Genomic DNA, 13478 nt, shown 5'->3' with positions numbered 1-13478 from the left:
TCGCCTCGAATCGGATACCTCACACTTTTGTCCCTGCCGACGCAGTCGACCATCCAACGCCCAAGCTGTTCGTTTCAGGTGGGTTCAGAAAAAGGGCAGGTGATTTTCACGAGCAATTAGAAACAACTGCATGCGATATTTACGAACTGTGTACCGAATGACGATAGAACGCAATAAACGACGGTATTGCCTCCCAAAATAGATTTCATAAAAAATATTCCACCTTTATCCTGCATTTCGCGCGCTTCTTGCTTTTACTAAACACTAAACTAGAAACGCGCAAGAGGCGGCTGGTTACACATCGCAATGAAGTTGAGGTTGTGAGCGCAGTTCTTCCCGCAAACGGAAGAAAAATATTTGCAATGCTGAATGTATTCTGCGAAATACTTGACCGCCCTTCGGCATTTTTTTAAAGAAAATCCGCAGACATGCGCTACATCTACAAAAGAAGGTTACATCCGTAAATCTCTTAAGGTACTTACATCACTGCGGTGAGTATGGCAATATACAGCAAAATAGTTTGGCCTTTCATGGTTACGTATTCACTTACTATGGGAAATATAGGTCGAAGTTTACTGCAGTTATCAGAAGCTTGACAAAATCCCTTCAGACTATATACCTACAGCTTCCACGTCAAGACTCTAAATGTGCCCATAATGCGCATCCACGTCATTGCCACGTTACCGAAAAGTACCTTGGGGGTTTTATTCTTTTTTTATTGTTTTTCAAAGAAACAATGACAACGGGTTTTTTTGTTGTTGCTTTTAGCCAACAACTGCGCGCTTGCTTTTTACCTTACAATTGGCGTCCAAAAAGTAAGCAAAAATAATGACCGGCCCATGTGGCAAAGCAGTTTTGTGATTAATATATAAACGATTGTTACCTCCGACTTTTTAAAATAAATTCCGTTGCGCCTGATAGTATACAAAGTAAGCGACGACTCACCAAAAGCACTTATATGACAAGAAACCTCCACGGTCTTCTTTCCTGTATTTGCAAAGAATACCTGTAGCAAAGAGAATAATAAGATGACATGTCAAACCAACAAAATTATTGTTTGCCTAGACGCCCTACAGACGAGTGTAAGTGTATGTGCGGGTGTGCGCGCGCATTTGGGGCGCCGGTATTTTTGAGCTTGTGTGGGCATGTGTGAAAGTGCCTTTTTGCGATCATATTGATAATAAAAATAGGCAACCCGTGAACTATCTATACCTATAAAAAGAAGTGCCCGACTGACTGACTGACTGACTCATCAACACCCAGCCAAAACTATTACACCTAGAGACTTGAAATTTCAAGTGTTTATTTGCGTCATTCAGTAGGTGCTCACTAAGGCGGGTTTTTCAGAAGTTACCCGCCTAACCTAAGTAAAGGGCGGAATTGTGGTTTCGCGAATTCGCAATTTTCTCGGTCACCCATTCACATATTGAAGCGCTTTTTGCTGATATAAGTAGCCCTTAAGCATACCTAAAAAGTAGTTTTTGGATTTCGCCGTAACCTGCACCAGCGAGGTCATTCCGCATTCCGGAAATAAAACGGTGTTCCTAAAGATGCTCAAATAAATCTTACATCGATTAAGTAATCAAACTTATTTTTGCTAGAATATTTTACTCATACAAATGCACAGAACCGCTTTGAAGGATTTCGCTCTGCGACGCCGCTAAAAGGGTCACATTGTTTTTTTTTTACAAATGACACGGCTGATGAGCCAAAAAGGCCTCACAGGTTATGTACACGTCTACCCAACCTGTTATTTCAAACGGCTACAGATCGAAAGGGCATATTCTGATTACGGTGTTGGAGGTCAATATTTCTTAATATTTTAAAAATTCCACCATGGAAAGAGTGAAAAGCGGTAAAATAGTTTTTCAGATATTATTTTTTTTACCGCCCGCCGTCTGAGATTTCGAACTGATTTTCGTTCGGATAGGCAACTTACTCACGTATCTCAAAACTGTTATACAAGATTTTTCAATGACACCCTCCCAATAGAGGCAAGCGGGATTTCGGGAAAACACTCTGTTTTTACACTTTCGTAAGTAACCACCCAGCCGGTTGACATCTCCCATTCGTTTTTTTTTTTTTTTGAAAATGCTGCTCATTTAATTGCCCAAAAACCACTTTCAGGATTTTGTCCTAACATGCCGATAAGAAGGTCAGCGAGATCTTTTAATCTGCATTGTTTTGGGCGCAAACTTCATTTGAGTTTTCCCGCGTTCGCTTAGCGGTCGCCATCTGTTGACACCTTCGGCCACTACGCGTCTCCCGTAGGTATCATCTATACTTATACAACATTTTCCTTGCTAGAGGTTGGCGCCGCCATTTGCTTTTTCTGACCAGACGCTAGCGCCGTCTATGAAGCGACCGCCGAAACCTCCGCGCTGGGCTGTTAAGTGCGCCGTTCTTGACGTGCGTCTGCTCGGTATCCGTGCATTACCGAGTGAACCGTAGTGGTTTTGCATTGAGTTAGCGGTTGCAGTGCTTGTGTGTGTGTGTTCTGTTTTGTTTTCATCATGTGCGGACGGACTGTACGTCCTAATTTGCTGCCAGAGCGGGAAATTCCGACCCCGGCTGTTGCGAGCAGCAGTAGCAGTGGTGCCGGAGGTGCTCCTCAGTTCCGCGATGCAAACGTACCGGTATGGCACCGACTGACATAGAAATCGATATCAGAGAGTAAATACGTGTTTTCAATGCCACCGTGCTTGTTATATTCACCGATTAGTGATGTTTACGGAAGCGCGGACATCGAATGGGGAGCGCGCACAGCATATGTGGGCCACGGTGATCCGTGCTCGCGATGGACTGTCGACGAGGCGATTGCTACGCTGTTGACTTTGCAATGCAATATAATCTTTCTTAACTAGACTTATCACGGTTACTGACGAAACGAAATTACCTGGGCGGAAAAATAACACGACCGCACAACCAGTCAAATTACTATTCGAAGGTTGACCAAAATGATTGACGTTCCGGCGAGTTAATATTGGTTGATCATGATCGTGATCATCATTGACCTAACTCTGCGCAGCGCATGTGGCCTGTTGCTCGGAGCCCACCTTTGTGAAACCGCTGCTTGCACCACAAATGCTTTACGCGACCAGCAGTAACTGTTTTGTAATTGCAATGCATTAGATTCCGTGGCAACGCAAAAGGATTAGAAGCTTTTCCTTTGACCGCGTTGTGAACAGGTTGAGCTATTTTCCAAATGCAGCGTTCACGCGTATCTCGAGCTGCGTTTCCACATTTGGCTGCCTGCTTATCCTGCTATTGACCAGCAGTGTGTGATGGAGAAAGTTATCCTTTCATATCGTTTGGCAGTGTAATGAGTTGGCCTGAAAAAAAGTAAACAAAACGCCGTGATTTTAAAGGTGAGATTAGATGAAAAGGGCATTGTTTATTGCCAATCGGCTGTAATGACCAAACAATATATGGTATTTTAAATTGACTACAAGGAACCAGAAGTTATTGTAATGTTGTATTGTATCTGTGCTCGTGAAAGATCCCCAAGTGGTCAAAATTAACCCGCAGCCCTCCACTACGGCGCGCCTCATCACCCATGAAGCGTCGGGGCGTTAAACACCATAATGAATGAATCAATCAATCAACAAACCAATCAATGATGTATTGTAAAGGATGAAGTTGCTTCTAACATTTCAGGGGGTTCCGTTTCCTGTCGCAGCTTTGCTTTGGATAAATGAATTTTGCTCCGTCTGCTTGCCGTCCAAGTGCACTCAACAAACCCTGAAGTTGGTCGCTGGTACAAAGTCGTTGCGATTTATCAACGGAACCCACCGATATCTCAACTCGGTGTGCGTTGGGAAGCGTTGCCGCAAAAACACGCCGCAACCGCACAGCATTTTCTCCAGGCAGTGCCATGCAGATGCGTGCTGTCAGCGACTGTTTCTCGCTTTCTCTGGTTGTTCAATAACCCACCACCGCGCAGTGCTGACCAAGCGACGTTTGCGCCTTGAACGGCATCGCAGCATTGGCTAAAACAGTTGAAAGTTCCGCAAAAACTAAGCACACGGGGCGAAATACTCCTGAATTACGCAGCCGAGCACACCACGCCGTGCGATGTTAGCAGCCCAGCGCGCTCAGGAAACGCTGGTCGGCCGCCGAGAGAACTGGTTGGAGAGTTTTTTCCTCCTTTCCCGGCTGCTTATGGAAAATGGTGTATAAAAAGAAGTGCCCGACTGACTGACTGACTGACTTATCAACGCCCAGCCAAAAGTTTTAGACCTAGAGACTTGAAATTTCGCGAGTTTATTTGCGTCATTCAATAGGTGCTCATTAAGGCGGGTTTTTTAGAAGTTACCCTCCCAACCGAAGAAAAGGGCGAAATTGTTGTTTCGCGAATTCGTAATTTTCTCGGTCACCCATTCACATATCGAAGCGCTTTTTGCTGATATAGGTAGCCCTTAAGAATACCTAAAAAGTAGTTTTTGGATTTCGCCCTAACCTACCCCAGTGAGGTGATTCCGCATTCCGGAAATAAAACGGCGTTCCTAAAGATTCTCAAAAAAATCTTTCACCGATTCAGTAATCCAGCTGATTTTTGCTAGAATATGTTACTCATACAAATGCACAGAACCGCTTTGAAGTATTTCGCTCTGCGACGCCGCTAAAAGGGTCAAATTTTTTTTTTACAAATGACACGGCTGATGAGCCAAAAAGGCCTCACAGGTTATGTACACGTCTAGCCAAACTGTTATTTCAAACGGCTACAGATTGCAAGGGCACATTCTGATTACGGTGTTGGAGGTCAATATTTCTTAAAATTTTTAAAATGCCACCATAAAGAGAGTGAAAAGCGGTTAATAGTTTTTCAGATATTAATTTTTTTACCGCCCGAATCCTGAGATATCGAACTGATTTTGGTTGGGATCGGCAACTTACTCACGTATCTCAACACTGTTATACAAGATTTTTCACTGACACCCTCCCAATAGAGGCAAGCGGGATTTTGGGAAAACACTGTTTTTACACTTTCGTAAATTACCACCCAGCCGGTTGACATCTCCCATTCGTTTTTTCTTGAAAATGCTGCCCATTTATTTGCCCAAAAACCACTTTCAGGAATTTGTCCTAACATGCGGATAAGAATGCCAGCGAGATTTTTTTTAATCTGCATTCTTTTGGACGCAAAATTCAGTTGAGTTTTCCCGCGTTCGCTTAGCGGTGGCCATCTGTTGACACCTTCGGCAACTACGCGTCTCCCGTAGGTGTCATATATCATAAATGTAAAAGAGAAGATGTACCAGTAAAAAGCGCAAGGGTTAGCCCTCGGCATCTGCTGGGACTTCCTGAAATCTCGCGCCTCCCGTAGGGAGCCCGTGTTACTTATGATAAAACTGTACCGATGAGAGTCGTTCATATCTTCTGAGATAGCACTTCCTACGAGGAAGAATACCCCTCACCCAGCCGGCCTCCATCATGTGTTCCAAGCGCAATATCCTGCCGAATTCAAGTAGTGTTTGCAATCTGCCACCCTTCCTCATACCATATTAGGAGTGCAAGGAAACCATGCTCCTTCTTCCATCCACTTTTGCAAACCTTGATCAGTGGGAGAACCTGGTGACTAACAGCGATCTGGATGTCCAGACAATACTTCCTCCAGAGCGAAGGCTGCCCACTCATTACATCGCTTTCTGAAATTGGGAAGATGTCCAGACAACACTTCCTCCAGAGCGAAGGCTGCCCACTCATCACATGGCTTTCTGAAATTGGGAACCACTCCCACTTCGCCGGCTCAATAAAACTTTTTTCACTCACTGACTCATTCGCTCAAACGCACTATCTTGGTGCAATTTGTTTAGCTAGAGTTGTAGTAAAACACGAGTACCAGTCGTTCCACATTTCCACGACGCGCTGCAGTAAGAGCCTATGTACTGACAGCAGGCAGACGCTCCCGAGTGTGTACCACTTCCCAATGAAGTAGCCTAATATGGCGACTAACAAATACCAATGGCTGTCCCTAATATAATGGCCCACCCGGGCACCGCTGGGTACTACCGCTAGTTTTGGATACGTGTAGTGCTCTTTAATGTGTTTTAGGATTGAAAAACTCTAATTATTGGTGCTAAAAGTATAAAATACACAGCTGCTTCACGGACCTAAGATGTTGCAGTTTGTGGGGAAATGAAGTGTTGTTTGTGAGTAAATGTCATTATTGCTAAGGTTAAGATCAACTGTATTATATATTCCCTGCAAACTTCCGGCGTGTTGCTCTGGTCACAGTCTTGGAAAGATATTTCCCGCAGTGCACATTCACACTGATTGTTATGTAGCCTAAACGTTCGCAATTACAAAACTACGTTTATACAACAAGAAAAGTCATGTCATGTAATGGGCATTATCTTTATAACATCGTACACTAGGGGGAGCCCGAACGTATTTTAAAGTGCTTTTTATACCTACAGACTAGAGCATATTTTGGGAGTAAATAGCGCAACAAAGACGACATAAAGGAAGGACGTACAGAAACTTAGAGCTCTGTCTATGTGTGTACATAACCTTATTTTGTTTGTAGTAAAGGAGAGGCGGGCGCATATTCACTGTGCAAATAGGTTTATTTACTAGCGTTTTGGTATTCTAGAGTCGTAAAAGCTGCTGGAAAAACGTTTTGCATGGCTTCCTGGCTTGCTCCAGAAGGCGGTTAAAAATATTCTAAGGCCGTGCGGGCAACAAATGTACACAACACATGAAGGCCGAACAGGGACACCGAAGATAAATATATACCGCATATCCACAATTAAACAAGCAGAGATGTATGGAATAGTGTTAAGATTTCGTATTTGTTTACTTGTTCACTCCGGCTATTGTTGTGCAGGCATTTATTCCTAGTAAAAGAAGCTGCAAAGGAGGCGACACATCACGCCGACTTCAAGTGTTATTTGTCCATAACTGAATGCTTGGAGTGGGCCCCGCTTTTGTACACAGCGTCAGCCATGTCACGTGTCTAGATTTACGTTTCATCTCGTCCTCATGTAACAACATAAATCGTTTTATGGGAAGTACAAATGTAAACTGGTGCATAGCTCCAAGGGACCCATCCCCGACGATGATGAACCAGTGGATGACGTGGGCTTGTTGGTCATACTTTCATGGCAGCTTGTAATGAGATCGCATCATTATGTGGCAACATTGTATAAATATTACGGTTCACCATCAACCACCGTCCTTGCAAATTTTCCGGAATCCACGTAACATGCTTAACTGAAGGTGCGCTGTTCCTTCCCATCCTGATTTTCCAGCGTTGCGCCATCTCGGCACCTGAATCAATCACCTCAAGGATCGTGTATCGAGGCGTGCAAACCCCGGCCTAGTGACCAACAGATGCAACAATTCTCGTGCCCTGCGTAGCCAACCCGGTGACCAGCCGTGAGCACACGACCTTGCGCGACTTGGCCTGAAACTGGTGACATTCCCCTTCATGGTTTTCAGGCCGTCTACGAGGCCTTTGACGTTCCTTCATTGCGACGGCGGGCACAGCTGTTACCGGTAACTTGCAAAAGAAAAGGGAACACTCACCAAGAATAAAAATATATTCACGTTTTGGAACCACATACGGGTTCCTTTTTCACTACGTTAGACAAGCCGTCGTCGTCAATTATGTAGGCAGCACATGACGTAGAGAGCATGCGTTGACGGGAGGCAAAGTTACATCCGTCTGGTTCATTGTGGCTGGCGTTAATTGGATAACAAGTGACTGTAGCAGACGCCGAGATGATGTGTTCTTTTCGTTAGCTAAAATTGTGGTGATCTCCCAGTCAATCTTGTGGGAATGTTTGTGCGCGTGCTCCGCATCGGCATTCGTCATGTGATTATGATTTCTTACATCACGTTGGTGCTCTTTCATTCGTCGCCAAAATTTCCCTGTTTCGCCAATGTGCTCCTGACTGCAGTCAGCACATGCTATCTTGTATACCACTCCAGGTAATGACTCTCTCGGGACTTTATCTTTCACATTCATCAGCCGGTTCCGGAGTTTGCTGGTCGGTACATGGCCAATGGGGATGTCGTATTTTCAAAAGACGCGCGACACTGCTTCGCTTATTCCTGGGACGTAGGGGATGGCTGCGTGTGCTCGTAATGTCCTGTTTTTGGGCGTTCTTGGCTGTAGTATCTTATTCTCGGTTTGCAAATAAGTCGCTTAGGATAGCCATTGGCGATTAGTTCGCGGTTGATAGTTCCTAATTCACGTTTCAGTGCACTTTCATCTGATCAGATGCGTACGGCGCGCGTTATCAAGGACGACACAACGGACGTCTTGTGGCCGAGCGGGTGGCAAGATTCAAAACTGAGGTAACAACCTGTTTGTGTGGGCTTCCTGTACACTGAGAAGGTGAGAGTGCCCGCATCGCGGCGAACAAGAACATCCAAGAAAGGAAGCAAGTTGTCTTGCTCGAACTCCACGGTGAACTATATATGCACACTGTGGGCGTTGAGATTGTCCAGAGGCCATGGGACATCTTGCTTTTTAAAAATACAAAAACAGTCATCGACATAGCGGCAGAAAAACCTCGGTGCCGGAGTGAAGGTTGCCAATACCTTCCCCTCTAAAGCTTCCATAACTAGATTGGCCGTAGTAACTGATATTGACGCACCCATCTCCGTGCCATGTGTGTGCTGATAGAGGCTTCCCCCGTGAGAAAAATAGGTGTTGCTCAGACAAAACATAAGCAACTCACACAGCTAGGGGACTTCAAAGGGAGTGAGATCGGGAACGTTACTGTCCGCGTTTAGTGCTTCTTCGCGCGTGGCTACTGCCAGATCAACTGGGACACTAGTGAAAAGAGACTTGACGTCGAACGAAACCTTGACGTCGTCTTCAGTTAGAGTTACATCCTTCAGCTTCAAAACAAAAGTGGACGAGTTACCAACGTGTGTGGGCGTCTTACCGGCTAGAGGGCTCAACACTTGGTGAAGGTAGCCTGATAGTCGGTAGAGCGGTGACCTCGAGAAGTCGACGATAGGCCGAAGAGGAACGCCAGGCTTGTGGATTTTAGGCAGACCGTGGATTCCCGGTGCTGAACCGTTCGTGCACAGTAACCTGTAGTAGAGGCCCTTGTGGTGCGGAGGGACTAGCTTGAAAAGCCTGGTTAGCGGCTCCTGAAGCTTGGACTGTAACCTGCTAGTTGGGTTACGGGCTAGAGGAGCGTATGTCTGCTGGGTTTCGAGAAGGGCCAACATCTTTTTGCGGTAGTCACTGCTATCTAGCAAGACCATGGCATTGCCTTAGTCAGCAACAAGGATTGCGATACTGCTGTTATTCCGCAGGCTCCTGATGGCTTACCTCTCCGCTACCGATAAATGCAGTCTTGCACAATGTCTTCGCCAACCAGAGAGCACACCAATTGCACGGGTGCGCGCTTCTTGACGTACTTCAGATGGAAGCTGGCCGATTGCGCGTTCGACCGCACAAATCACCTTTCCTGGCTCTGGGGCTGCTTCCGTATTAAAATGCAAACCATGGCACAAAACCTTAGCCTCCACTTCGTTCGGTGTGTACGGAGATAGGTTGATGACCTCTTGGGTGCATTGTGGCACGTCCGGCCGGAGTTCTTGCAGTTTCCTCTCTTGCGACGTTTTGTGACGGCCTTCTCCCGAGCTAGCGGTGAAGTGTGCGTGCAGCTGCACATCTGGGAACCTTCACATCGGCACCGAGGTTTTTCTTCCGCTATGTCGACGACTGTTTTTGTTTTTTAAAAAAGCAAGATGTCCCATGTCACGTGGACAGCCTCAACGCCCAGAATGTGCTAATATATATCACCGTAGAGTTCGAGCAATACAACTTGCTTCCATTCTTGGATGTTTTTGTTCGCCGCGATGCGGGCGCTCTTACCTTCTCAGTTCACAGGAAGCTCACACAAACGGGTTGTTACCTCAGTTTTGAATCTTGCCACCCACTCGGCCACAAGACGTCCGTTGTGTCGTACTTGATAACGCGCGCCGTACGCATCTGCTCAGATGAAAGTGCACTGAAACGTGAATTAGGAACAATCCACCGCGAAATAATCGCCAACGGCTATCCTAAGCGACCTTTTCGCCAAACCGAGAATAAGATACTACAGCCAAGAACGCCCAACAACAGGACATTATGAGCACGCGCCATCCCTACGTCCCAGAAATAAGCGAAACATTGTCGCGCGTCTTTTCAAAATACGACACGAGCAATGCCCAGGTACCGACCAGCAAGCTCAGGAACCGGCTGATGAATGTGAAAGATAAAATGCCGAGAGAGTCATTCCCTGGAGTGGTATACAAGATACCATGTGCAGACTGCAGTCATGTGCACCTTGGTTAACAGGGAAATTTTCGCGATGATTGACAGAGCACCAACATGATGTAAGAAATCATAATCACATGACGAATGCCGATGCGGAGCACGCGCACAAACATTCCCACAAGATTGACTCGGAGAACACCGCAATTTTATCTGAGGAAAAGAACACATCATCTCGGCGTCTTCTCACTTTTTTATCCAATCAACGCCAGCCGCAATGAACCGGACGGATGAGACTTTGCCTCCCGTCTACGCATGCTCTCTACGTCATGTGCTGCCTACATAATTTAGGACGACGGCTTGTCTTACGTAGTGAACAAGGAACCCGTATGTGGTTCCGAAACCTCAATATATTTTTATTTTTGGTCAGTGTTCGCTTTTCTTTTGCAAGTTCTCACGCCTGACCAGGGGACATCTCGTCGAACCCTGGATTAAGCTGTTACCGGGACAATCTTCATCAAGGTCCACAACATCCGTGGCGGGAAGGATTTCACTCGATGTCCTCATATGTACGTTCTCTGTTTGTTCTCAACAGTACGTCCTCATCATACTTTCTCACTGTTCTCAATGTACGTTCTCAACCGTACGTCCTGAACTAATCGTCACTGCACGCGTCCAATTGCTGTGACCTCGACCGCTACTGTCGTTTTCGACGCGAGTGCTATTGACAGAACGCTCCAGTGAAGAGAGGCGCCTAGGTTCAGGGTAACGATCACAAATAAAGGCCAAAGTAGAAATAGCACGGGCTAGTTCCTGGAGCTATTTTGACCGCTTCAACATAGATGGCCCCTCTTTGTGGCAGCATCGCCTAAATAGTCAGTTAAAGTAATAAATAGAACACTTTAAAAAATTTTCCTGAAGGAATCGCTGCTCTGTTCACCCTCAACCTTCACACGAAGGCGGAAATTTGTGCTACATTTTATTTGACAGTGGTGGCAACGACAGTACTTGCGGGTTGATTTTGAAAATAAATAACGTTTTACCGCATGGCAAGATGGCGGCCTATTTGCACGTGTAAGCTGATCTTGGAATCACGCCGCCATGTGGAGATCACGTAACGAAACGCGCCAAGGCGATTCACGGTAGGAATTACTGAAATGAGGCAATGGACGGTCAGCAACCCTGTTTTGTTTGTAGTTTAAAAAGGGCACATATAGTTGCATAAGTGCTCATACGATGACGGCTTTGGAGCATTCACTCCCGACGAAAAGGCAGCCTGTTCACGTGTGCTGTATAATCTTATGACGCCATGTCACGAGCGCAGACACGCACCCACAGAGTAATAAAAATGACACAAAAGCAAAGCAACACCTCTGAAGAAAGAAACTTGAGCCCTATTTCGGAAACCGAGGTAACTTGGCACATCACACTACGCACGACCTGAAATCAAGTAACTGGTATTGACAGCGATAAACTGTGACAATACTTTACTACGATTCGTAATAGCTCTTAAGTAACTAGTTATGGCCGTTGTAAACTATCGACAAAAGACGTTTGATGGCGGTATGATACCTCCTTCGGCTCCTTCCTACCGTGAACCGCCATCAATCTTTTCCTCTTGTGTATCCCAGGTACAAAGACAATGCGGCGCACAAACGCACAAACAAAGATAATCCTGAAGGGTACAAAAAATAATGCTGCGCACTCACCGTGCGGCCGACAATGTGCTAGAGCTTGATACCAACCGCAAGCGTTCTGTTTGAGACACTGGATTTGCGTTTGTCACGTGTATCGTGTGAGCACGAGCACGTCCACATGTGACGTTTAGAAGACACATTGTCCGCATAGGGGCAAGTGTTTATGGCCCGTGGAGCACACGCTCTTGACTGATGGCTTCCTAAAACAAAAGCCTCATTGTTCTTATTTGAAGGTGCCCTTTAACACAATTGAAAAAAGTGGGCCTAGTGGTTGGCGAAAAATAAACGACTCGGAACGTACCGAAAACAGCACGTGACCACACAAATCTTGCGGTGTTTAAGAAGCGTGGCAACAGCGTGTCCGAAGTAATTAAAGCTTGCTCTTGGACTGTAAGCTGCATCTTATAAGTATAGGGCATCTTAGCTGCACCTTATAAGGCAGTACAAACAATAAGGGAGAAGACAGCGGTAGGATCACAAATGACTCTTGGAAATCCAAACATGAATATGCACACAATCTTTCGTACAGATGCGCACAAATCAGACAATTTTTTTTTAAAGAAGATAGTCTTTCTTGGGCTATTTGAATGATAAAAATTTTGTCTGTCTGTCTGTCTGTCTGTCTGTCTGTCTATCTGTCCGTCCGTCCGTAACTCGATTCAGCCAGTAGGCCAAAGTGAAGGAAAAGCTGCATAAGAGGCTTATATGCTCAGAGCCAAATATAATTGTGTACGTCCGGTGCAATGTCAATACTTCCACATTACTGAACAAGAGGAAATTATTACGCAAATATGAGGCAGTAAATCAATGCATCAGTAATATTTGCAGCGTTCTTTTGCAGAAAATTTATGGAGGCTCGATTTTTCTGTCTGTCTTCTCAGCCGTCTGTCTACAAATCAAACAGACAAAACCAGCTTGCAGGTGGGGATCCGATGTCATTGTAGTTCATGCGCAGCTCATCATTGCAAGGCTCTTCTATGCAGCCTCCAACCGTGGTTGCGAAAGCAGCCAAGCCGCATAGCCAACACCGGGGCACAGTGAAGCCCGCACTCTGGACGTCATTCTGCTGCACCACGCTTCACCTTGTCACTGTCCTTCGAGTTACTCTGCCGTTCGCTCCACCATCAATTGCAGCAACCGCTTCGCACCCCGCAACGCGTCCGCGGCCGCACTCCCAGTCTCGACTATCCGAAGTGGCCCCTTACCCGGACGCAACGTCGCCGACGACCAGGACCATGCCCTTTATTCAACCCCTCCCACTAGACTCCTGACTGCCAACGGAATCTCTTTGCCTACGGACAAGCAAAACATGTGCCTGTGAACTTTGTTAAGTGCTACTCCTACAGCCCCCTCCCCCCGCTTCAACGTACAGCACTGCAAGAAACAACACCCAGCTCAGTTTCATCTATCACGCTCCGAGCTAAGCGGGCCGCCCTTTAGCGCCACCACTATCTTCCTCGGCGCCACAATCATGAGCTCATCGGCCAGCTGGCACGGAAGACACTCAGCACCCGGCACCCGATCTGGAGCGCCACCCCGCTTCTACTCACCTCGTC

General features: G+C 46.2%; 1 long non-coding RNA gene across 4 annotated transcripts in view; it reads right to left on the bottom strand.

The window, feature by feature from the left end:
- LOC144165079 (uncharacterized) overlaps nt 1-11931 on the bottom strand; it is a 60412-nt gene extending 48481 nt beyond the window's left edge. For 2 of the 4 annotated variants that reach the window (XR_013321342.1, XR_013321341.1), the window contains exon 1: nt 483-645. This is a non-coding gene — a long non-coding RNA (uncharacterized LOC144165079). Of the gene's footprint in view, nt 1-482; nt 646-945; nt 1007-11797 lie in introns of those variants that run through there. The other 2 variants (XR_013321340.1, XR_013321343.1) reach the window with 2 other exon arrangements.
- Nucleotides 11932-13478: the final 1547 nt, after the last annotated feature.

Source organism: Haemaphysalis longicornis, unplaced genomic scaffold, assembly GCF_048455015.1.
Source record: "Haemaphysalis longicornis isolate Haplotype H1 unplaced genomic scaffold, Haemaphysalis longicornis Haplotype H1 scaffold_14, whole genome shotgun sequence".
Classification (NCBI taxonomy): Eukaryota; Metazoa; Arthropoda; class Arachnida; order Ixodida; family Ixodidae; genus Haemaphysalis; species Haemaphysalis longicornis.
The sequence above is the reverse complement of the archived record's forward strand: the minus strand, read 5'-3'. Positions and strand labels throughout refer to the sequence as shown.